At 43.6% G+C, this 26,770-nt stretch overlaps 5 non-coding genes across 5 annotated transcripts; 4 read left to right on the top strand and 1 right to left on the bottom strand.

Moving 5' to 3' along the window:
• The first annotated feature begins 3,073 nt into the window (after window positions 1–3,073).
• On the top strand, window positions 3,074–3,147 carry trnat-ugu (transfer RNA threonine (anticodon UGU)). The gene has a single exon. It is a non-coding gene; the product is annotated as a tRNA-Thr (tRNA).
• Window positions 3,148–6,506: 3,359 nt separating this feature from the next.
• trnas-gcu (transfer RNA serine (anticodon GCU)) lies at window positions 6,507–6,588 on the top strand. The gene has a single exon. It is a non-coding gene; the product is annotated as a tRNA-Ser (tRNA).
• Window positions 6,589–15,846: 9,258 nt separating this feature from the next.
• On the top strand, window positions 15,847–15,920 carry trnat-cgu (transfer RNA threonine (anticodon CGU)). Its single transcript has one exon. It is a non-coding gene; the product is annotated as a tRNA-Thr (tRNA).
• A 4,115-nt stretch (window positions 15,921–20,035) lies between these two features.
• trnas-uga (transfer RNA serine (anticodon UGA)) lies at window positions 20,036–20,117 on the bottom strand. Its single transcript has one exon. It is a non-coding gene; the product is annotated as a tRNA-Ser (tRNA).
• A 6,125-nt stretch (window positions 20,118–26,242) lies between these two features.
• On the top strand, window positions 26,243–26,316 carry trnan-guu (transfer RNA asparagine (anticodon GUU)). Its single transcript has one exon. It is a non-coding gene; the product is annotated as a tRNA-Asn (tRNA).
• The last annotated feature ends 454 nt before the right edge of the window (window positions 26,317–26,770 follow it).

The raw sequence follows: 26,770 nt of genomic DNA, 5'->3' as shown, positions 1-26,770 counted from the left end.
TTTTTCCTGGAGGTCGTGAATTGAAGGGAAAGCCGCATCAAACAGATCAGAGAAATGAAGAGCAGAAAATGTGGATGAAATTTGCACGAGTGAAAATCCCTGTTTTTCGGAAGACTTTGTCCCCAATGGTGGAGAGGATTGATATTTCGAGCTGTTATTCACCAGCCTTAACTTCAGTAATTTCCTGTTTGCTGACAATGAGATGAGACGGAATGAACAGGTCTAACGAGCCGGTCTGTAACACAGGACAATGATTCAGTGCAGCTCGTTACCCAGTCACTGGGCTCCGTTATAGCCGCTCCTGTCAGTAACACACAAAGATAAATTGTAAATCGGAAACAGAAAGAGTTAATGTAGAACACTGAATATCAACCGCCAGTTTTTCCCTCTTTCCGGCTTTTAAAACAATCAGTTTCACAGTTTGTCAAACCCAAAACAGCCTCTGGTATTTGCTGATCGAGAATTTCAGTGGAAATTGGGACCGTCACTCAGTATCGGAACAAATATACCCGCTGAGGTTTCGGGGTTGATACTGGTTTATTTATATCAGTGAGTGACTGGTTTTAAACTAGGTGAGGATCTAAACCTGAGGTAAGAGCCTGGGATAGACAAGAGATTCTACAATATATCAAGTTAAATTACAATGATTCAACCAACACTGTACATCACATCCCTTAAATATTGTTACCTGTTACTACATAAAACTGGTGTGGGTGGAAATGGGAAATAACTGAAAAAACCTTCATTGTATCAAACTTATTATTATTATACAAACAATGTACAGCCTATCCCATAAAAAAGACTCAATGTAAAACCAGTCGTCAGTCCCAGAGCCGCTGTGCCCGTGATGTGATTTGCATCCGATTCTGACTGTCTTAGTATCAGACGCGCTCCCGTCCACAGTAAACGGATGGGGCCGGATCCAAAAGAGAAAAATGAGGACCGACCTCCGCATAACCTGTCTTCATAATTTAACCATTTTAGCCCCGGTATCATTCTGGTCATTCTGCGCTGCACCCCCTCCAAGGCCAATATTTCATTCCTGAGATGTGGTGCCCAGAACTGAATGCAATACTTTAAATGGGGTCTCAGCAGGGATTTATATCTGTAACATTCTCCCCCCCTTTGAATTCCAGCTTCCTTGAAATTAAGGCCAATATCCCATGAGACATTTAAATTAATGTTTCCACCATTCCACTGGCTTTTAGCGATTTCTGTACTTGGACCCCGAAATCTCTCTGCTCCTCCACAGTTCCTAGCTTCTCACCATTTAGAAAATACTCTGATCTATCTTGCTTCAGTCCAAAGTAGATGAGCTCACACTTTTCCATGTTGAAATTTTGAACAGACTGGAGCTCTTCTGTATAGAAAAGAGAAGGCTGAGGGGTGATCTGGTATAGGACTTTAAGATTATGCAAGTGTTTGATAGGTGAGACGTAGATAATGTGTTTGCACTTGTGGAGGTGGGGACTCCAAATCATTGGGGCCATGGATATCAGGTAGTCACTATTTAATTCAATATGGCATTCAAGAGGAACACATTCACCCAGAGAGTGTTTAGAATGTGCAATTCGCTCCCACAAGGAGTAGTTTACGCGAATAACATGGATTCGTTTACAGCGAAGCGAGAAAAACAAATGGAGGAGACAGGAATATAAGGGTTTGCTCATCGGGTTAGATTAAATGGGGATGGCAGAGGCTTGTTTGCAGCATAAACACCGGCATTGTCTGGTTGTGCAGAATTGCCTGTTTCTTTGTAATTCTATGTTACTCCATCTGCCACCGTTTTGCCAACTCACTTATTTTATCAATTTCCCTTGGCAACTTTATGCTTCCATCGACACGACTCACTGTGACACCTATCTTGGTGTCAGCGACACACGTGGATATACGGCTCTCTATTCCTTCGTCTACGTCATTTATTTGCCGGGTCTCTGTCTCCCATCTTCTAACCAACTCCCTACCCATTTCATTAGGTTGCCTTAAATTCTACGCACTGTCATTGTCGTTAACAGTCTCTTATATGGTACCTTATCGAATACCTCTGGAAGTCAATATCATTTAACAACCATGGACACTCCATTATCTACCACGTTAGTTACATCTTCATAAAGTTCAACTAGTTTTGTTAGACTTGACTTACCCTTTACAAATCCATGCTGGCTCTCTCTGATCAATTCATGTTTATCCAAGTGCTCAATCTTTCTTTCCCTAATAACGGATACTGGCAACTGCCCCACAACGGATGTCAGACTAATGGGTCTATAATTTCCAACATCATCTCTGCTACCCATCCCAAATAATGGAGTGACATTGAAATTGTTTCCATCAAAGGAACAATTCCTGAACCAAGAGAGTTTGAACGATCATGACTAAAGCATGTACAATTTCCTCACCTAGTCCTCTCAGTCCCCTGGGATGGTCACCATCAGGTCCTGGAGATTTGTCTATCTTTCATCTAATTATTTTCTCCATTGCCATTATTTTACTTATACTGAATCCCCTTGATTTATTTACAGTTTTCCACATATCTCTGATATGTCAGCCTCATTTATTTCTGTGAAGAACGAAGCAAAGTAAATATTTAGCAACTCTACATTTCATAATTTTCAATTACAATATCACCTCCATTTGTCTTTCAGCGGCCCACATTACTCTAAGCCTCCATTCTTTCACTTAATATACTGGTAAAAATCTTGACTGTTGTCCTCATTTTCCCTAACAGTTTTTTTCTCCTTTTCCCTGTTTGGGCCTCTTCCGGTTTTTAATTTTCAGCACCAAAATAAACAATACTTTGCTGTAAAGTTCGTCTCAATATTTCTTCACTTTCAGGGAGAGAATTGTCCAAACCGGTAATTTACTTAATGTAACAAACATAAGTACACATAATCATCCGTATATCAACGCATTGATGGACACACAAAGATAGACACAACGAGATATGCAGGCAGCATCGGGATGAACAGGTGAACGAACAAGCTGAACAGACAAAGATGAAACGGTCTGAACCCAAACAGTGACGTATCGCTGATAGATATTAATAAGAGGAGCTGGGGCTAAGCTATCATGAATGGGCGCCGTGGCTTAGTTGGTTAAAGCATCTGTCTTGTAAACAGAAGAGCCTGGGTTCAACTCCCAGCAGTGCCTTGTGTAACTAATTATTTTTACCGAATTTGTGGAATTAAGCGACAAAATGGCACTTTGGAATTGGTATTTGTTCAGGTTTGAGGAGGAAGCTGACATCAGATTGACTCTTCTAAAATGCCCTTTCATTGTACAGTCAGACCTCTCATAGAATGTGTCTGCAACGGGTTAACTTAAAGACACGTTCTTGTTTCTGGGCTCGTTGGGGTCAGGGTGTAATTCACGATTTGAGGTTCAAACCCGGAAGTAGTCCTAATTTGGACCTTGACTTGTGATCTTGACCTGCGGTGAAAATCTTTGCAAAGAGGAAAATGAAGTCACCAGATCACTCCACCTGAATCTCCAGACACCGATGAAATATATCCCAGGCTGTTAACAGAAGCAAGGAAGGAAATAACGGAGGCTCTGACCATCATTTTCCAATCCTCCCTGGTTACAGGTGATATGCCGAAGGATTGGAGGGCTGCCAAAGTTGTACTGTTGTATAAACAGGGAGAAAAGGATAGATCAAGTAATTACAGGCCAGTCAGCCGAACCTCGGTCAGGCTGAAGGTATTCTATTAAATCTACTCTGCACTTCCTCCACGGCCAATACACGGAGGAGGGGACTCTTGACTGACAAGTCTCAGCTCTATCAGGAGAGGGAGACTGACCCACGCTCTCTCTTGCTTCTGGGATGTACCACTTTTGAAAAAAGAAGGTGAATTTCTCTATATCTTTAAACGCTCTGTCTCACTGCACATGGTTTAAAGTGTATTGTGGGACGCTGTGAGTGTCTCTGTACCTGTAAACTCTCTGACTCACTGCACGGATGTTTAATGTGTACTGTAGGATAGTATGTAAGTATCTCTGTATCTTTAAACTCTCTGTCTCTCTGCACAGGTATTGAAAGTGTATTTTAGGATGGTGTGTGTGTCTTTATGCCTTTAAACTCTCTGTTTCACTGCGCAGCATTGACAATGTATTTTAGGATGGTGTGTGTGTCTTTATGCCTTTAAACTCTCTGTTTCACTGCACAACATTGACAGTGTATTGAAGGATGGTGTGAATGGGATGAGGGTCTGTGGGGCGAAGTGTAGCCGATTGGGAGCAGCGCCCGTTTGCGGGGTGAGTATTGCACGCTTAATTTTCTCTCTCCCTTCTATCTTTCTTTCTCTCTTTCTTTCTTTCACCTCCCTCTCTCCCATTCTTTCTTTCACTCTCTTTTCATTCCTCTTATTTCGTGCTTTTTCTTTCTGCCCCAGCACCTTTGTCTTTATCCTGTTTTTGTTCTCCATGTGTCTCTGCTGGATGATCCACAATTCAGACCTGCCGCTTCTTCCAGCTTTTCCTTCCTTCTACGATCATGGTCTATTTCATTGAGACTTTCCTGCGGCCTTGCCGAATCTAACATTCACTTTCACATTCTTCCGGCTTTAAGTTTGCTCTCCATCGACCGCTGTTTCTCGGGGGCACATGTCCCGTTCGCATCAATGTTCATTTGTGCCTTGAAACCAGTCGATACATTTCGATCTGCTCCAGAGACAAGCTCTAAGAAAGCAGGGCTGGCATTCGGTAGGACAGCGCATACTTTTCCGTGAAATTTCCATGGGGTATCTTGTGACACGAGGGATGTTAACTGAAGAACTGGGTTTTGTTTTCATGGTCCTTGGCGCTTTTAACCGAACAGTTGATGTGCGGGAGAGACGGGCGGCGCAACAGAGCTGCGAAAGACGGCTGAAATGTGCATTTTTGGCAATCTGGGCGGTGCAGGAAAGTCGGAAATGTTCCGCTTGATCTTAATAGGTCTGTGGAAATGTCCGATTGAAAAGGAATGAGGAGAAATGAAAAGAGCGGCAATGGTGAAAAGGTGTCGATTACAGGAAGTTGGCCGTGAGCGAAAGGTCCTTTGAAAGTTCGGCGCGGAGGGGATTTTGTTCGGAAACGGCAGACTTTAAGCGCGTGAGGAAAGTGAAGTGCGAGCTGCGTCCTTGGGTCAAATTGGGTGTTTTCAGGAAAACAGCCATTGTGAAATCACAAAAATGAAAACAGAAAATGCTGAAAACGCTGAGCAGGTTAGGCAGCGCCTGTGGAGAAAGAACCAGAGGAAACGTTTCAGCTGTGTGAGCTTTGTCATCCGATTGAAATGGCTTACCATGTGCGTGAACAACTGCGCTGTCTCAGATGCTGGTTTCCATCTCTGAATTATGAGGGTTCGAATCTCACTGCTGCCAGAATTTGTCGACCCTTCCATTTTAGCCGCCTCACCAAAAACCCTTCTTTGGTAAGAAGTGTTTTTCCGCATTGCTGATTTACACCTGTTTGCACAATTCAGCAAAGTCTGGATTGCCACCCAACTGTTTCTTAGACGGAGGTGTTGGGACTGCAAGGTGTGATCTCGGTGAAGTGTCAATCAATGTGCACAATGGCGCCCTGGTGAACCGAGTACCTCTTATAGTCAGTATAATATAAAAGATATGCACCATAATTATGAATTTCTTCTTTGCATCACACAAGGATTTATTATCAGGGAATGTACATGAGCAGGTCGATTTACGTCACGCTCCGGTCGCTTCGCATCGCCTCCCACAAATAGAATAGAATCATAGAAAGGTCACAGCACGAAAAGAGGCCATTCGGCACATCGAGTCCGTGCCGGCTCTATGCAAGTGCAATCCAGACAGACCCACTCCCCCATCCTTTCCCTGTAGCCCTGTATTCTCTTTCGTTTCAAATACTTATCCAGTTCTTTATTGAACACCATGACTGAATCTGCCTCCACCACCCCCGATGGCGGTGTATTCCAGATCCTAAACACTCGCTGTGTAGAAAAGTTTTTCCTCATGTCACCTTTGGTTCTTTTGCCGAACACCTTAAATCTATGTTCTCTGGTCCTTGAACCTTCCGCCAATTGGAACAGTTTCTCTCTATCTCCTCTGTCCAGATCCTTCATGATTTTGAATACCTCTATCAAATCTCCTCGTAACCGTCTCTGTTCCAAGCAGAACAACCCCAGCTTCTCCAATCTATTCATGAAACTTATACCCCTCATCCCTGGAATCATTACAGTAAATCTCTTCTGTGGGGATTCGTTAGTAACATCGCCGAATCCCCCACCATCAACATACTGGTGGTCATCATTAACCAGAAATTTAACTCACCTTCTAACTCCCTAAAGCCGTTCAACCATTTACAAGGCGCAAGTTGAGTGAGTTGGAATACTCATGTGATGGTCATGGACCTGAAACGTTAACTCTGTTTCTATGTCGAAAGATTCTGCCTGACCTGCTGAGGATATACACATTTACAGTTTTTATTTCAGATTGGCAACATAGCCAGAATTTTAATTTTGAATAAAGGGGGTTTCGCATATTTCTGCATGCGACGAGGTGGCCGAGAGGTTAAGGCGATGGACTGCTAATCCAGTGTGCTCTGCACGCGTGGGTTCGAATCCCATCCTCGTCGTTATTGCGTTTAAGTTTTGTTTCTCCCATTCAGTCCACCCAGAAGGTCTGGTGAAAGTCCCATCCTTCTCGAAACGGCAGACGGAGGATTTTGCATTGTTTGCTGAAATCAGCAACAGTTCCTTCCAGGAAGGTGTTGAGATCGTGAGATCGCGAAACATCAGAGTGTACATTGGTGTCATTGTAAAATGAGTAAATCTTATGGTCAACGTAAGAGAAACTTACGTCCCATAATTATGATTTATGTCCGGATCATTTCGTGTCTGTGTCTGTTTAAAAGGGATGTGCTGTAAGTCCCGGATCATTCTGTGTGCGTTTTACGCGATTTTCTTGATACCTTTTTCCTTCTGAACTGAAATGACGATCCTCTCTCGAGAAAAAGGTTCACCGCCTGCTACGGGCAACTGGTCAGAAAAATAACAAAAACTGATGAGACCAAGTTCATTCTGCTGGGCTTCCATTCCAAGCTCCGCACTCTATCCCCCATTCTGACCCACCCCCGCCTGGACAGTATAATCTGCGATATTCATAAGGGAATGGAGAAGCAGAATATCACGGTTATAATTTTCTTGGTTGCTCAACACTGAATAGCTTCAATTGTAATGATTCAGAAGGTAATCATAGGATCATAGAATCTTACAGCACAGAAGGAGGCCATTCGGCCGTCGTGCCAGTGTCGGCTTTTTCGAAGACCTGTCCAAATTAGACCCACACCCCAGATTTTTCCCAATAATCCTGCAAATTAGTCCTCTTCAATTATGTCCAATTGCCTTTTGAATGATCCCATGGAATCGGCTTCCACCACAATTCTCCTCAATTCCCCTCTAGTTCTTTTCCCAATTATTTTAAATCTATGATCTCTGGTTACCAACCCACATGCCAGAGGAAACAGTTTCTCCCTACTTGCTCTTTCAAAATCCCTCATTATTTTGAATACCTCTATTAGGTCTCCCGTTAACCATCTCTGCTGTAAGGAGAACAATCCCAGCTTCTCCAATCTCTCCAAATAACTGAAGTCCCTCATCCCTGGTATCATCCAGGTCAACCTGCTCTGAATCCTCTTCAATCCCTTTTCATCCTAAAGTGTGGTGCCCAGATCTGTACAATATACTCCAGATGAGACCTAAACACTGATTTGTCAGGATTAGTATGAATTCCATTTTTTGTATTCAATGCCCCTATTTACAAAGCGAAGTATCCCATATGCTTTCTTAACCGCCTTATCAACTTACCCTGTTTTATGAATATGAACCCCCAGGTCCCTCTGCTCTTGGAACCCCCCATAATTTGTTCCATTTAGATTATACTGCCTCTCCATGTTCTTCTTCCAAAAGTGCATCACTTCACACTGATCGGCGTTAAATCTGTCACGTGACCGCCCATTTCACCAGTCTGTCCATGTCCTCCTGAAGTCTGCTGTTATTATGCTCACTATTTACTACGTTGCCAAGTTCTGTATCATCCGCAAACTTCGAAATTGTATTCCCTATTCCCACATCCAAGACATTTATATGTAACAAGAAAAGCAATAGTCCTAATACCGACCCCTGGGGGATTCCACTGCATATTTCTCCCCAGTCAGAAAAACATCCGTTCACCACTACTCTCTGCCTCCTATCCCCCAGCCTATTACTTGCCCACGTTACCAGCGGCCCTTTAATCCCACGTGCTTCTAGTTTTCGAATAAGTCTGAATTTCTAAAATGTGTCCTGAAAATAACTGTAACCCCGTAATTTTATTGTTAAACAATGAGAATACAGATATTAGGACCGGATGATAGATCGGGTTCATTCCCATTATCCGCTGGTGACGGGACCCGAGCAGGGGAAATCCCATCTCGGTTTATATTTTCCGAAAACGGAGACGGAAAATAGCAAAACTCAACCCGTCGAAATCCAACAATTGGACGAAGAACCGACAGCCTTTTCCCATCCCGGGTTTGCAGACCTGGCTGTTGAAGGAAGCCGGATAAGTCCATTAGGGATCAACAGCGAAAGTGAAGAAACGCAGACAGAGATAGATAGATACATGCAAAGAAAAATAGTATAAATCTCCAATTCTGTGATTGAGCAGAATTTAGGTGGCAGCTTAAAGGAAATTCGTCGCATGCCGTGAAATCTTAGACGTGTACATAGGGCTGGATTCTTACATTATTTCTGAAAAAAGTAAACACTGCCTGGTAACTACAGCTCTTATTTATTTGACCATTTTACAGTGGCGGTGTGAAGTGATTTCGAATCTCAGTGAATTTCAAGACCATGCTTGACCCACTCGTTTGGTCACCCACAGGTAGCACGCGGTTGTAGACTGCGCAGGCTTATCACAGGAACTCTGCCAGACTGCATGTTCCAGACTTGTATCCAACGCGACACGTGCAGCCTGCAGCCGTGTGTGGATTGGTGGTTCAGGGTCGAACCCTCGCCTGCCGACGGCGAATCCAGGGGTTTGGTTCCAGGCCAATGCAGCTTCCTTTACCTTTTGTATCTGTACCCATGAGATCGCCTGAATTGGGATAAATTCATGTGCCGGCTTCAATCTGTACAACTTCTTGAAAGATTATCTTCATTTCGTCTACGTGTCTTTCGTGGACAAACCCTCTGCATTCTGTCCTCTGGTGTTCAAACATGCTCGGCTGGAGATAAGTCAAACCTGCCTTCTGCACTTGCTTCAAAGATGTGAGAAGTCAATTGGTGGTTTTTGACGAAAAATGGGGACGCAAGGGGACTCATACCGGGATTTGAACCAGTGAAACTCCCTGAGCGAGAATCAGATCCAAAGTCCAACTGGTAACAGAGCCGTGCAGTCACTGTAAAATTTCGCTGCCACGCAGCCGATCCGCCATCCTTTCAGAACACCATGGCCATCCAATCTCGCTTTCTTGTACGATATACGATGTAGAGCAATTATTTCATATCAACAATATTAGTCTCTCTTTATCAAAATTGTTTTGAATGTACGACTTGTATTATCAAGTAACACTTTACAGAATGAATTACTCTGAAACGACATTGTCGTCTGTCTCGGCATCGTCATAGTTTACACTCCACCATAAGTACACTTTACTCAAATTGCTGCTTTCATTCACCATGAGAACGAAGAGCCACGGATGTGGAAACATTAGCTACGAATTTATCAGCTGGGTTGCACCTTTCCTTTTCCTACTTCCTCAGTCTTTTTTTTCTTTACCCTTCTCTGCTATTTTTGCAGGTTAGATCAGCCATCGCCGTTCAAGGAAGCCTGAGAAGTCCATTGGGGACAACACAGAGAGACAAGAGACGGAGACATGGAGAGATAGAGAGATGCAGCAAAGAAAATAAAGAGTATAAATGTCAGGTTTTGCAAACTAGCAGAATTTAAGTTACAGATTGGGAGAGATTCCTTCTTGGGTCTTGAAATCTTGCAAGAGAAGATTGGACGAAAGTTAAAAGCACCGGCCTCGCTGGAGAATCTCTCATTCTGGGAGAGAGATAAATGCGGTCAATTAACTCCAATTAATCTATTTCAGCACTGAAGGGATCTTGAAACAATAGCTCTGCGAGCAGAATTCAAACCTGGGCAGGAAAACCTCAATTGAATTTTGAGTCCAACGCTTTAAACACTCGGCCACCGCAGCTGTAAACGGCATGTTCATTCAGATCGGATTCCAAATGGACACATGCTGCTGTTACAAACGCGCGCATTGATGGTGCTTGGGGTCGAATTCTTACTTGTTACGCTGGAGACCTTGGTTCGATTCCCGATACAATGCAGGATCATTCTGGAACAATGAGGTACTGAAGAACAAAAGTATACTATTTCGCCCCTCGAGCCTTATGCGCAATTCAGTGAGATCCTGGTTGATATGTAACCTAACTGCATATTATCGCCTTAGCCCCATGTCCCTTAATGCCTTTGGTTAACAAAAATCTATCAATTTCAGTCTTAAAATTAACAATTGAGCTCGCATCAACTGCCGTTTGTGGAAGAGAATTCCAAACTTCTCCCTCCCTTTGCTTGCAGAGGTGTTTCCCAACTTCACTCCTGAAAGTCCTGACCCTAATATTTAGGCTGCGTCCCCGAGTCCTAGACACGCTAACGGGCGGAAATCTTTTTTTTTCTATTTACCCCATCAGTTCCCATTAATATTTTGAAATGTTCGATCAAATCAGCACTGAATTCGAGGTAAACCCGAGTTTATGTAATCTCTCCGCGTAATTTAAACTTTGGAGTCCAGGCAACATTCCAGTAAATAGACGCTGCACTCCCTTCAGAGCCAATATATCCTTCCTAAGGTGCGTTGCCCAGAACTGAAGGCAATACTCCAGTTGTGGTCCAACCAGAGCTTTGTATAACTGTATCATAATGCCTATCCCCTTGAATCTAATCCTCTGGATATAAAGACCAACATTCCATTAACCTTTTTGATTATTTTTTGTCCCTGTCAATGACATTTTAATGATTTATGTTCATGGACACCAAAGTCTTTTTGGACCTCCACTGTTTCGAGCTTTTCACCATTTAGAAAGTACTCTGATTTATCCTTTTAGGTCCAAAGTGGATGACCTCACACTTGACGAAATTCATATCGATTTGCCACAATTTTGCCCATTCATTTATTATATTAATGCCTGTCTGTAATTTTATGCTTTCATCTGCACTGCTTACAATGCTGCCCATCTTGGTGTCATCGGCAGTCTTGGATATGTGGCTTTCTATCCCGTCATCTAATATCCGCCTGAATTTGGAAAAATCCAAATTCAGTTTCAATCTCCTCATAATCTTGAGACATTTTATTTGCTTCATGTGTATTGCGCCGACGAAACTTCGGCATTCAGTGCACTGGAGCTCAAACATCCTCCGGATAGAATTCAGTTCTCCCAACAGCAAAACTGAAAAGATGTGAGAAACCAATTGGTGACTTTTCACTAAAAGGAGAAACACATGCGGGTTCGTCCGGGAATCGAACCCGGGACCTCTCGCATATCACTCAATGAATCGCCCTAAGAGAGAATCATACCCCTAGACCAACGAGCCGCTGTTATTTTAATTGTGCAGCCAGTGTAAAAGTTGGTTGCTTCTCACAGCCGATCGACCATCCTTTCAGACCACTTCGATCCATTCAATCTCGTTTTCTGTTCGGGTGCACAGCAATGTCAAGTTGTGCACCAACTATTCCCATTCACCAATATTAGTCTCCCTTTACCAAATTGCTTTCGAGTGCACGACTTGAGTTATCAAGTAAGACGTTTCAGAATGAGTTTCTCTTAAAATACATTGCTTGTGAGGATACTCAGAGTCGTATCGATTTATGGCACGCTCTGTTCCTTTTGCATTGCAACCGACACATGGAATTGAATCATAGAAAGCTTACAGCACGGAAAGAGGCCATTCGCGCCATCGAGTCCGTGCGAGATCTCTGCAAGAGCAATCCAGCTAGAACCACTCCCCCACCTTTCCCCGAAGCCCTGCATTTTTTTTCCTTTCAAGTACTTATCCAGCTCCCCTTTGAAGGCCATGATTGAATCTGCCTCCATCACAGCCTCGGGCAGTGCATTCGAGATCCGAACCTCTCGCTGTGTAAAAAAGTTTTTCCTCATGTCACCTTTGGTTATTTTGCCAATCACTTTAAATCGATGTCCTCTGGTTCTTGACCCTTCCGCCAATCGGAACAGTTTCTCTCCATCTTCCATGCCGAGATCCTTCATGATTTTGAATACCTCTATAAAATCTCTACAAAACCGTCTCTGTTCCAAGGAGAACAACCTCAGATTCTCCGGTCTATCCACGTGAGTAAAGTCCCTTATCCCTGGAATTATGATCGTATTTTTTTTCTGCACCCCCTCGAAGGCCTTCACATCTTTCCTGAAGTGCGGTGTCCAGAACCCCACACAAAATTTCAGTTGTGTTCGAACCAGTGTGTTATAAAGTTTCATCCTGACTTCTATACTTTTGTACTCGATCCATCTATTTCTGAAGCCCAGGATCCTTTATGCTTTTTAACCACTTTCTCAACCTGCCCTGCAACATTCAACGATTTGTACACATAAACCCCTCTTTGTTCCTCTACCGCTTTTACATTTGTGCCCTGGAGTTTATTTTGCCTCTCCTCGTTGTTCCGACCGAAATGTATCACTTCGCATTATTTTTGCGTTAAATTTCATCTGCCCCGTCTCCGCCCATGCCACCAGCCTGTCTATATCCTTTGAAGTCTATTACTATCCTTATCACTGTTTACTACCCTTCCAAGTTTTGTTTCATCTGCAAATTTTGAAATTGTGCTCTGTGCACTCAAGTCCAAGTCATTAATATATATCAAGAAAAGCAGTGGTCCCAGCACTGATCCCTGGGGAACGCCACTGGACACCTCTCGCCAGTTCGAAAAACAACAGTTCACCAGTAATCTGATTCCTGCTGTTCGTCAATTCTGCATTTATGTTGCTTCTGCCCCGTTTATTCCATGGGCCGCAATCTTGATGAGAAGCCCACCATGCGGCACTTTAGCAAACACCTTTTGAAAGTCCTTATACACCACATCAACTGAATTGCCCTCATCTATCCTCTCTGTTACCTCATCAAAAAACTCTAACAGGTCAGTTAAGCACGATTTGCCTTTAACAAATCCGTGCTGCCTTTCCCTAATCAATCCACCCTCGTCCAAGTGACTGTTAATTCTGTCCCGGGTTATCGTTTCTAAACGTTTCTCCATCACTGACTGGCCGATATTTGCTGGGTTTAATCCTACACCCTTTTTTGGACAAGGGTGTAACCTTTGCAATTTTCCAGTCCTCTGGCATCACCCAAATATCTAAGGATGTTGGTAGATTATGGCCAGTACCTCTGCAATATGAAACCCTTACTTCCCTCAGCAACCTAGCATGCATCCCATCCGGACCTGGTGGCTTATCTACTTTAAGTACAGCCAGCCGTTCAAGTGCCTCTTCTTTATCATCCAGTATCTCAACGATAACTTCCTTTGCTGAGACTCTGTCTTCTTGGTAAAGACAGATGCAAAGTACTCATTTGGTACCAAGGCCATCCCCTCTGCCTCCATAAGTAGATCTCCTTTATCGTGCCTAATCGGCCTCACCCCTCCTCTGACTACCCGTTTACTGTTTGCATGCCTGTCGAAGTCTTTTGGATTCCCTTTTATGTTGGCCGTCATTCAATAGTCATATTTCTCTTTGCCTCTCATTTCCTTTTTCACTTCCCCTCTGAACTCCCTAAATTCGGCCTGGTGAATTAACGCATAAAAAAGTTAGCATTTCTTTCAGCCGGAAACAGAAAGTTACTGGTTGATCCATGGCGATTTGAACAAGTATTCGTCTTTTTTAGAGAGTTGAATGAGTTTTGCGAAATTAATACAGTGAACTAATACAGTAAAGTTGAATTCCTGATCGGGAACCGCCTCAGACGGCGCATTACTGCACACCCCTAGGAAAACAAGATACTATCGAAACTTTGAGAACACATCGCAGGTCCCACTACAAAGTCAGAGCTTGCCAGCTGTTCCGAAATTTGGAGCCTGGACAGGGAGTTAAACGCTGGACCTTCAGCTCACTGCCCACTTTAAAAGTCTGATACTCTACCGACTGAGCTACCCAGGCTCGATGCGACATAAGCTCCCATCGTACATATTCATGGGAGATCTCTGAATTATCCCTGCAGCCGTCGAACGAGCGTGAGGTCCGTTTGATAAAATTCTCAGCAACGTGTTGAGGAGAATCCTTGTTTCTGTTGAACAAGAGGTAAGAAACATGAACAGTGAACTCGTGAGTTTACAATTCTTCTTGTTTGTGCCAAATGTCTTGTCATTCGTTAGCAGCAATTAAAATGACACTTTACCCACCCGGCTCAAAAGCTGAACTTGTCCCACACGGGAGTTGGAAAAGGCCTCCCGACCTTTCAGCGTATTAACATCTGTGAGCTGAATAATTTCACCCGTGACAAAGTGACACCAGGCAGCATATTTCTCTTCCAAATTTTCCCAACACGAAACTTCCAACCGATGAATATCGGCTTAAAGGAAAGAAGAATTGTTTGTTTGGTTCTTTAGATTTAAAGATCTTGTACCGGCCCCTTTGCCATATGAGCTGCCGCCAAAAGTCCCCCCTCCCCTTATGAACAAGTAAACTGGCACTTGCTATTGCAAGACGGTCGGCCAGAGGAACCCAAGTGCTCACATGGGAAAACTAAGAATTCGATTGTTGACCTCCATACGTTTGTCCCACAAGAGCGTATTGTAAAAACGACTGGTTGTTAACAAGATGCTTTATGGAAGATACCATTTGTACCTTGAACTCCGATCAAAATGTTCGGAGTAAAAGGTTTGATTGTTTTAGAAGACGCTCGAACTCACAACCTGGTCATTTCTGGAGCCCATACTGCTATAAATAAGTAACGCACGCTTAACAATTGTGCAACACGAGACCAGCGAACAAACGACAGCATCAGCGCTCCCGCCAAACAGCTTTGTTTGCGGTCTCTGAATTATCACTTCGAGATCTTTCTCAAACAGAAGCCTCCAATCAAGATGCTCTTCGTTAAATATCAATTCCTAAATCAAGAGAGTTTTGATCGATCATGACTAAAGCATGTACAATTTCCTCACCTGTTCCTTTAATCCCCTGGGGTGGAAACCATCAGGTCCTGGAGATTTGTCTATCTTTAGCCTAATTATTTTCTCCATTGCCATCATTTTATTGATACGAATCCCCTTGATTTATTAACAGTTTTCCTCGTGTCTCTGCTATGTTAGCCTCATCGTTTTCTGTGATGACCGATGCAAAGTAAAAATTTAGCAACTCTGCCATTTCCTGATTTTCAATTACAATATCACCACCATCTGTCTTTCAGTGGCCCACACTACTCTAAGCCTCCCTTCTTTCTCTTAATATACTTGTAAAAACCTTGAGAGTTGTCCTCATTTTCCCTCACAAGTTTTTCTCCTGTTCCTTTTTTGCTCCTCTCACGATTTTTTAGTTTCATCACCACAATAAACAACACTGCGCTGTAAAGTTCGGCTCAATAGTTCTCCAATGTCAGAGCGAGAATTGTCTGAAGCTCTGATTTATTTAATGTCACAAATACAATCACACATAATCATCCATGTATCAACGCACTGAAGGATACAAATATAAACACAGCGAGAAATGCAGTCAGTGTCGGGATGCACAGGGAAACGGACAAGCGAAATGGACAGAGACAAAACGGCCTGAACCCCCAACAGTGAAGTGTCGCTGATAGATATTAGTGAGGAGGTGGGGGCTGCATGTCATCAATTGGCGCTGTGGCTTAGTTGGTTAAAGCATCTGTCTCGTAAACAGGACATCCTGGGTCCAACTCCCAGCAGTGCCTTGTGCAGCTTATTATTTTACCTAATTGATGGAATAAAGCGACAAAATAACAATGTGGTGTTCGTATTTGTTCAGGTTTCAGGACGAAACGGATAACAGAATGACTGGTCAAAAACGCTCTTTCATTCCACAGACAGACCTCTCAGAGAATGTGTCTGTAACACGTTAATTTAAGGACACGTTCTTGTTTCTAGGCTCGTTGGGATCGGGGTATAATTCACGATTTGAGGTTCAAAGCCGGAAGACATCCTAATTTGGACCAAGACTTGTGATCTTGACCTGCGGGACAAACGTTTGCAAAGAGGAAAAGGAAGTCCTCAAATCGCTCGATCTGAATCTCCAGGCCCAGATGAAATATATCCCAGGATGTGAACAGAAGCAAGGAAGGAAATAGCGGAGGCTCTGGCCATTATTTTCCAATCCACCCTGGCAAAAGACGTCGTGCAGGAGGATTTGAGGATTGCTAAAGTTGTACCATTGTTTAAAAAGGGAGAAAGGGAAAGATCGAGTAAATACAGGCCAGTCAGCATAAACTCGATGGGGAGGATGAATCGTCATTTCGAAAGGCACGGATTAATCAAGGACAGTCAGCGTGGATTTGTTAAGGGATGGTCGTTTGAATTGAATTATTTGAGGAGGTATCAAGGAGGATCGATGAGGGTATCGCGATTGATGTAGTCCACATGGATTTTAACGAGGCTTTTGACAAAGTCCTACAGGGCAGATTTGTCAAAAATGTAAAAGCCCATTGGATCCAAGGGACATTGGCAAGTTGAATCCAAAATTGGCTGAGTAGCAGGAAGCAAGCGGTTGTGGTCGACGGGTGCTTTTGTGACTGGAAGGCTGTTTCGAGTGGGGTTCCATGCGGCTTCGTACTAGGTCCCTGCTTTTCATGGTACAGATCATCGATTTAGACTTAAATGTAGGGGGCATGATGAAGAAATTTGCAGATGATACAAAGTGGAAAGAAAAGTGGCAAATGCAATTCAATCTGAAGAAGTGTGAGGTAATGCATTTAGTGGGGGGGGGGCAAAAAGGCAAGGGAGTATATAATAAATATTGCAATTAATTTGCCATTTACACGCCCATTCTGCAAATTTACTAATGTCTTCCTTTATTATTCGCATTTTCCTTTGTATTAACTACAGCTCGCAATTAGGTATCGTCCCTAAATTTTGAAATTGTACTTCCGATTCCCGTGTCCAAATCATGAATGTAAATTTTGAACAAAAGTGGTCCCAGCACCGATAAATTGTGAACAACAGTGGTCCCACCACTGATAAAGTGTTAACAACAGTGGTCCCAGCACCGATAAATTGTGAACAGCAGTGATCCCAGCACCGATAAATTGTGAACAGCAGTGGTCCCAGCACCGATAAATTGTGAACAACTGTCGTCCCAGGAATTTTGATCTTGAACTGCAGTTGAAACTTTTGCACAAAAGAAAATAAAGTCCCCAAATCGTCCCACGTGAATCTCAAATGCTTTGGGAAGAACTTCAATAGAAACAATCAGGACTTTAAAGGCACCTCAACGACCTGAACTTTCGTTGAATGAATTGTGTTAGCCATTGCATTCGACCGTGAAATCGCTCTTGACTTTCATCTCACTGAAGCAGAGTGTGGCCGCTTTGCATCTGTGATCATGTCGGTGGCGTGTTTAGCTTTGATATTGATCGCTTCCAATTTGTAAAATTTCATCAATCGTCAGGAAAAAGAAACGGAGAATCGAAATGTCCCTCTAAGTGATGAACTGAAGGGATTGGTGATCCAAGCAGATCTGGAAAATGCGTGGTGCAATCGGTCAGGAGTTCCAAATCCACCCTCCAGCCACTCGGCAATTATATTGAATGAACTTTACTCTGGCCCAGTGTCGCCGCACTGAAATCGAGTATTTCTCCGGCATGTTTTTCTTCATAGTTGCTGGTTTAAGAGTGAAGACTGGCTGGTTGGATTTTCACTCCTACAAGCTTTAATCATTCATTTTTCACTGACTGTAGACAGTTGTTATATTGGTCGCTGCAATCTCAAAGTTTAGCCCAGTGAATTATTGGTTTAGCAAGTGATCTCTTCACCTGTTCTCGGCGGTGTTATCCGTTAGCGTGAAAGTTTGATGGTTCGAGCCCTTATTATATTTTTCCTCAGGATTCATCGCCTCAAAGTTCCAGGGTTTCAACGCATGTTTTGGAATCAAGAAAATGTACCGGAATCATTGCCAGCTGAGCAGGGCTGATATTCCACCATTTACCCTGCGGTCGGGAATCAGGCACATGAATCATATAAAGGAATGGAACATTGGCTTCACGGTAATTACAATTCTCCTTGACAGACAAACCCCGAAAGGCCCGAAGGGAGGCCGCATTCGCAGCAGGAGAGCTGGTTCGCTGTGACATGGAGATTTCTGTAGTGAGCGAGACCAGACTGTTTCTATGTTCAGAGAATAAATTTCACACCCTTTATTTTGGAAAAGCAAAACGGTGGGGATTTTTGTCATCGCACGATGCCTTTCGTGTTGTATCAGATGTTCCTCGTTGCGTTACTTTCATCTTGATCGGAGAACCAGTTCGGGCGCTCCTGTGATAAACAGCGACAATTGCCAGTTAATGTTAAATTTAACAACGACTCCACTGCGTTTTTAATCCCACTCTTAAGATGCAGTCTATAAAATGAAAAAAAATCATCACATTCAAAGCATAAAAATCTTATTAAAGTTTTGACTGTGTCTCGGTAACCACGTCAACATCGCCATCAGTCTGAAATAGAAAGTTATCGATTGATTCATGGTGATTAAAACAGGGATTTAACTACGAACAGGATTTAATTAGCTTCATGTAATTAATTTAATAAGTTCATAACTCTTTTTAAAGTTAATTCCCTGACTGGGAATCGAACCTCGCGGCGGTGAGAGTACCGAATTCTCACCACCAGGCCATTGAGGAGTTCCCAAGATTGCGCACGAGACAAAGTGGAACTGATGACATTATTTTTTCTTTCGCTCTTTCATGATTCATTCAGCTCTGTGTTTATTCTCAGGCCTCTTATCTCTCCTTCTTTTCAGCTTCTGACCGCGGATATTCCTGTGGCGAAATATCAATAATATAGAACATCTCACAGCCCCGGTATATTTGCTGTTTCTCTGTGCAGTTCTGTGCAAAATCAAACGGCACGCAAATACCGACAGTGCCTCTCTCTCACTCCCCACAGAAGCAGCAGGAGATGCCACTTTAAACTGCCAGTTGCTTCAAACGATTCATGATGGACCTGCGTGGCCTTGCAGCTTTCCCAGGAGCTGCATTCAGTGCGTGAATTTTGGAAATGGAAACATGTCCATTAGCAGCTTGTGGGAGTATTTTGCCTCACTTTCTATTTCATGTACATGCCTACTTGCACTTGGTGATGTCATTGCCTGAACATCACCTCTGTCGCGATATTATTTCGAACAGAAAATGCCATTTTGTGCAAGCAGTTTGTCTGGCAGGAAAATGACCTGAATTACAAAGGGGCAAGTGGGAAAGGCTGCGTTGCTCTGCTTGTTCGCAGCAAAGAATTTTCCGCGTTTCCTTGGGGTTTAGTGTTTAGGATTCGGCGCTTTCATCACCACGGCAAAGGTTCGATTGTCGGTCTCAACATACGCAGATTATACACTCTACCATAAGTGTACTGTACTCAAATTGCTGATTTTTTCATTGTGAGGGGAAGAAACATAAATGTGTGGACATTAATTACGAATTCATCAGCTGGGTTGCACCTTTTCTTTTCCTACCGTCTCAGTCTTTCCATCTTTACCCTTCTCTGCTGGTGTTGCAGGTTCCATCATTCTTCGCTGTTCACGATGCCTGAGAAGTCCATCAGGAGAAAACAGGCTTAGTCAAGAGACAGAGACAGGGAGAGATTAAAACACAGAAATAAATTGTATAAATGTCAAGTTCTGCGAACGAGCAGAATTTAGAATGGAGCTTGGGAGAGATTCCTTCACGTGTCTTGCAATTTTGCAAGAGATCATTGGGCTCCGAGTTAAAAGCGTCGTTGGCGATGGAGCACCTCTCTGAGGGAGCGAACAAGGTCCGTTCGTTCAAGTTCATGTTAATTTGAACACTGAACAAACTTTAAAAAGTAGCGCTGCGAACAGGATTCGAACCTGTGCAGGAAAACCCCATTGGATTTCAAGTCCAACGCCTTAACCACTCGGCCATCGCAGCTGCCAACATCGATGATGCACAGCTATAAATCAGAATGCGTCGGGTTATCACACGAGAGCTGTGACACTTTGTTCTCTCAGACAGGTTTCCAACTGGAAACTTGCAGCTTGTTGATGTGCTGACTTTGCTGTCTCGGTGATAGAATTCTCATTTATCACGTGAGAAACCGGGGTTCGATTTCCGGTTCGTTTTGGATTATTTTCATTCTCCATTCATAAGATCGCGTGAATTGTGCGACATTCGCCCCCAGCTTCAATCTGCGCACCATTTCGAGACATTTTCCATTCTCCACGTGTGTTGCGTCGAAGCTGGGTTGGAAAATCACATTGCAAGTCCTACTTCTTAATCATTGGGTCATCGCAGCTGCAAGCGACAAATCCGACACGGCTGCAGAAGAGAACGAAGAAGGTTGTGACAGGAGAACTCTGAGACTGTATGTTCTTTTCGACAGGTTTCGAACTGAACACATGCCGCCGGATGCTCTGCGGACTTTGTGATTTCAGTGATAAAATTCTTGCTTTCTGCGCGGGAGGCGCGGGTTCGATCACCACCCAATAGAGGAGCATTTTTCATTCTCCATTCATGAGTTCACGTGAATTGGGATACATTTACATTCAGCTTCAATTTGAACACCATCTTGTGATATTTTCCTTTCTCCATGTGTGTTGTCGTCGACAGAACCTCTGCATTCTGTCCTCCATGCACTGGAATTAAGACAATCCTGCCGACTACACAGCTGACAAGACGTGAGAAGCCAATTAGTGATTTTGAACTAAAAATGGTAACACCGCAGGGCTCGTCCGGGATCTCTCACATAACAATCAGCAAATCCCCAAAGCTAGATATCATACCCGAAGACCAACGAGCCACTGATAACAGAGGGGTGCAACCAATGCAGAATTCTGTGCCACCCACAGCCGATCGGCCACCATTCTCTGCATCCTATCACTTTTTCTATTCCGATGTACGGCAATGTGAAGACGTACATTAACTATTTCATATCAACAATATTAGCCTCTCTTTACCACATTCGTTTCGCATGTGCGAGTTGTATTATCAAGTGAGACTTTGCAGAATTAATTGCTCTAAAGCTACATTGTTGTCTGTCTCGGCATCCGCAGGTAATCCACTCTCCCACAAGTATAACAGTGACTACACTTGAAAAATACTTCATTGGCTGTAAAGCGCTTTGGGAAGCCTTGAGCTCGTGAAAAGCGCTTTATAAATACAAGACTTTGTTTTTATACTGGGCTAAAAGTACTGATGTTTTCACTATGAGGACGAAGAGACATCAATATATGGACATTGGCTACGAATTCATCATCTGGGTTGGTCCTTTACTTTTCCGACCGTCTCAGTCTTTCGATCTTTACCGTTCTCTGCTGGTGTCGCAGGTTCGATGAGCTTTGGCCGTTCAACGAAGCCTGAGAAGTCCATCAGGGGAAAATACAGAGGGACAGAGACAGGGAGAGATAGAGAGATCTAAGTATAGAAAAAAAGCTTGATTATCAATTAGCAGAATTTGAAATGAAGCTTGAGAGAGATGGAATCATACATTCATAGAATCGTTCCTGCACAGAAGGAGGCCATTCGGCCAATTGAGCCTTCCCCGGCTCTCTTTAAGAGCAATCCAGTTCGTCCCATTCCCCCGTTCTTTCCCTGGAGACCCGCTAATATTTTTCCTTCAAATACTTATCCAATTCCTTTTAGAGAGTCACGATTAAATCTGCTTCCACCACCCTTTCAGGCGATGCATTCCAGATTATAACTACTCGCTGATTTAAAACGTTTTTCCTTATATCGCCTTTGGTTCTTTTGTCAACCACCGTAAATCTGTGCCCTCTCGTTCTCGACCATTCCGCCAACGGGAGCAGTTTCTCTTTATTTACTTTATCTAAACCCGTCATGATTTTGAACACTTCTATCAAATCTCCTCTCAACCTTCCTGCCCTAAGGAGAATAAGCCCAGCTTCTCCAGTCGATAAACGTAACTGAAGTCCTTCATCCCTGAAACCATTCCAGTAAATCTTTTCTGCGCCACCTCTAAGGCCTTCACATCCTTCCAAAAGTGCGGTGCCCAGAATTGGACACAATTCTCCAGTTGTGGATTATTGTCAAGTTCCCTTCAAGCACCTTGAAGTTTTGCAAGAGACCATTGGGCTCCCAATTAGAAGGTCTGCCGCGGTCGAGGATCTCTCTGAGGGAAGGAAATGCGGCCCGTTATCTCCAGTTCATATTTATTTGAGCATTGAACAAAACTGTAAAAAATGGCGCCGTGAGCAGGAATCCAATGATTCACCGAAAGACCCTTTCGAGTTTTAGATGTAACGGCTTAACCACTCGGCCATCACAAGCAGTGAGTGCTCGTAATGCAGGGCTGTAAATCAGAATGCGCAAGGTACTCAGAGGAGATTTGTGAAATTATATGTTGTTTCAAACAGGTTTCCAACTGGACACAGAGAGCCCGATACCATGCAAACGTTGCTGTTTCACTGGTAGAATTTGCACTTACCACGCGAGGGAACAGGGTTCATATTCCCGACCAATTAAGTCGCATTTTTATTCTGCACCTCTGAGATCGCCTGAATTGGGATAAATTCACCTTCAGTTTCAATCTGCACACCGCCGTGAGGCATTTTACTCTCTCCGTGTGTGTTGCGTCGACAAACCGGCTGCATTCCGGCCTCTGGACCTCAAACATGCTCGAGAATTAAATCAATCCTGCTTTCTGCAACGCTGAAAAGATGTGAGAAAGAAATGAGTGAATCTTCACTGGAAATAGTGAAACAGGAGAGTTCTGGGATTTGAACTGGGGACCTCTCACATATCAAACATTGAAACGCCCAAAATGAAAACCATAATCCGAGAACAAGGAGCCGTCAGTAACACAACCGGACAACCAGTTAAAATTTCCCTGCTCCCCACAACCGATCGCCCATTCATTCAGACCGCTTCTGTCCATCGAATCATAGAATGGTTACAGCACAGAAGGAGGCTGTTCGGCTCATCGAGCCCGTGGCGGCTTTGTCGAGGAGCAATCCAATTAGTCCCATTCCCCTGCCCTTTCCCGGTGCTCTGTATTTTTCCCCTTCAAATTCCTTTTTAAAGTCACGATTGAATCTGCTTCCACCATCCTTTCAAGCAGCGAATTCCAGATCAGAACTACTCGCTGCGCAATTAAGTTTTTCCTCATATCGCCTTTGGTTCTTTTGCAATCACCTCAAATTTGTGACCTCTGGTTTCCGACCATTTCGACAATTAAAACACCTTCTCTTTATTAACTTTAAACCTTTCATGACTTTGAACACTTCTATCAAATCTCCTCTGAACCTTCTCTGCTCTAAGGGGAACAACCCATCACCCGGCAAATACGGTCAATTAGCTTCAATTAATTTATATTATCATTAAACAGACCTTTAAAGACATGCCTTGTTTTGTGGAAGTGTGAGCTGGTGGTTTAAATCGCTGGTTTCAATGTATGGGGAGTTTCTCGATTCGAATTTTACCACTGACAGAATTTCTGCCAATGTTTATTTTGACCTGTTCACAGAAAACCCGATTGCAGTGCGATGGAGCAGAGGATGTGAAAGAAGCTGAAAGTGAAAGTGCAGATATTAGTTTCATCACGGGGACAGGACACGTTTCCACAGGTAAGGATCTCTCACCTTAAGATTCTTTCCAGCAGAGTGGGACAGGTGATCAGAGTTACCGGGCTCTAACGGCGCAATCGGTCCTTATATGAGTTCCAGGCTCGATAAATGCCGGGGTTGTTAATTCGAGTCTCACCGAGATCAAGCAATCCTTTTGTTTGTGAACATTTCGACCGCAGTTGAAGGTAGAATTGATGTTTTCGAAAATGCATCTACTTATCTGAATTGCCATGTGGTTCCTCTGGACCACGCTGTTGAAATATCAGAAGAGATGTTGAGTATTACTTGTTTACAGGAGGGAGGCTGCGGTTTTGTAGACACAAACAATGATTTTGATCCATCTCCACACTGTGGGATTCAACTGGAGCTTTAAACCAGCGCCTCCGACCGCTCAGCCAGGATACTTTCCATCCTACACTTCAGGAATTAGTTTTACAGGAATAGAATTACTGCAAGCAAGAATTCTACCCCTCAAGCACCAATGCTGCCACGGCAGCAGGATGCATGTGTCCAGTTAGAAACCTGTCTGAAGGAACATGCAGACTGACAGAGCCGGAAGTCCAGCAGATTGACTTTCGGTCTGAGCAGGTGTTGAGTCTCCTTCTTGAGAGTGTTTCGCCAATCCAGCTCAGAATGGTTTAAGAATCATGAATTCGGGTGTGACTGGAGCCACTTGTGTAAGATGAAGTGTCGGGGACAGTTTCACATCCTTGACGGACATTAATGATCCTGTTGCGGTTTTGCTGCAAAATTTCACTTCCCAGCTCCCGAACTAAAATCCAACGCCGTTGCAACTCGAATCCACAACCTTTGAATGGCTTATCAAACAAAACAAGTAGAAGTCCAACACACTCGCCATTGCGTCACAGGGTCAGTTGCCAAAAAAACCCGAATAAAAAGAAAGACGTGTTTCTCCGGTCCAGGGGCAAAGTGACAATGGATGTTATTCAAAAAACTGTCCCCTCGAATCTGTCTTTATATTTTTTTTGTATAGCTTCGATTTTAAAAGTTATAAAAAGCCGAAATAAATTATAAGAATCGAATCCGTGATTAAGGCGTTACAATACACTCTAATCAACAGTTAACCGGCCGTACTGACTGTCCATTAGACATTTTAATTAATTTCTGTACTGTACGCTAGTTGGTAGCGCTTTCTGTACTTGGACCCCGAAATCTCTCTGCTCCTCCACAGTTCCTAGTTTCTCACCATTTAGAAAACATTCTGATTTATCTTTCTTAGATTTAAATCGGATGATCTCGCTCACCCCCCATTGAACTATATTTGCCGCAGTTTTGCCCACTCACTGAATCTATCAATTCCCACTTTTCAACTTCCTGCTTCAATCTTCATGACTTATTGCGTCACCAGAAGGCTGCGTGTTCAAATCACGGGGTAACCGTTACTTTTCGAGCTAATCAGATTCTGGATCCTTCCGGGATGAATATTGTATCTGCTTTTTCTCAATAAACAGAACCTTGCTCCAAAGTCTGCTTCCCTGGTTCTCAAATTTCAGGAAGGCGTCTCATTCCGCCCTCGACTTTTGATTTTGACCTGCGGTTGAAACTTTTGCAAAGATGGAAAATAAGTCCCCAAATCGCTCCACGTGAATCTTAAACGCTTTGGGAAGAAGTTCAGTGCAAACAGTTCGGAATTTAAAGGCACCTCAATGACCTGCACTTTCTTGGAATGAGTTTTGTTCGCCATTGCATTGGACCCTGAAATCGCTCCCGGCTTTCATCTCACTGAAGTGAAGAGTGTGACCGCGTTACATCTGTCAGAGTGCAAGTGACGAGTTTGGGGTCGGTATGGGTCGTTTCCAACTTTTGAAATCTCACCAAGCAGCAGAGAAAAAGAATCTTGGAATCAAATTGTCCCTGTCAGTGATGAATTGAAGTGAATATCGCTCCAAGCAGATCTGGACAACTCGCAGTGCAGCCGCACAGGAGTTCCAAATCCACCTTCTCGCCACTCGGCAATCGCATGAACTGAACTTTACTGTGACCCAGTGTCACCGCGCTGAAATCGAGTATGTCTCGGCCACAGTTTTTCTGAACATCATGGTTACTGCTTTAAGAGTGAAAACTGCCGTCCGCTTCACTGTAAGTGCAAGAGACATCTTTGTAAACACCGAGTCGTGTCACAGACTCGGTGTCACAGACCTGCTCGTCGGACCTGCTCATTTCATCTCATCTCATTTTCAGCAAACCTGAATATTACTGGAATAGAGAATGGCGAATCACAGCTCGAGAAATCAATCCTCTCGACCACGAGGGGACGGAGTCTTCCAACACACAGGTGTTTAATGACAAGGTGAGTTTAATGTTCAGGAATAATAGAGCACAGATTTTCGGTCGTGCAAACTTCACACACTTTATTTTGAAAAAGTAAACTGATAGCAGAGAGAATTTATTTTGATCGCTGCAACCTGAATTTTTAGTTCGTTGAATCAGTAGTTCCAACAGCAAATGTGTGCTGTCTCTGTGGCGCAATCGGTTAGCGCGTTCGGCTGTTGACCGAAAGGTTGGTGGTTCGAGCCCACCCAGAGACGGTCGGGAAACTTTGATCTTCATGGTCTCGCATTTCCTGGTTCTGATGTTTGTTTTGGCTGCAAAACAAATGCCCGCTTTCGATGGCCAGCTGAGCACGGCCGATCTTCCATCATTTCACCTGTGATTGGCTTCGCCGAAATCTGAATTCTTCTTGACAGACAAGGTCTGACATCGATATTTCTGCAGTGACCGACACCAGACTGTTTCCACAATGAATGTCACTCCCTTTTATTTTGGAAACGCAAAATTGTATTCACATTCCGAACGGTTTCAGTTGATTTGTGAGAGATCATGAAAGGATCCTGCAGCGCTGCCTTGGATAATAACCACAGTTCGAAGCCGCATTTCAGTCGCGGCAACAAATCCTCACATCCGAGTATCTGCACCCTCAAATCGGAGCATCTGCACCTTTGCAGCAGAGTATCTGCACCCTCACACTGGAGTATCTGCACC

The sequence above is a fragment of the Heptranchias perlo genome, chromosome 20 (genome assembly GCF_035084215.1).
Source record: "Heptranchias perlo isolate sHepPer1 chromosome 20, sHepPer1.hap1, whole genome shotgun sequence".
NCBI lineage: Eukaryota > Metazoa > Chordata > Chondrichthyes > Hexanchiformes > Hexanchidae > Heptranchias > Heptranchias perlo.
Note: the sequence above shows the minus strand (reverse complement) of the source record. Positions and strands in the feature narration are given on the sequence as shown.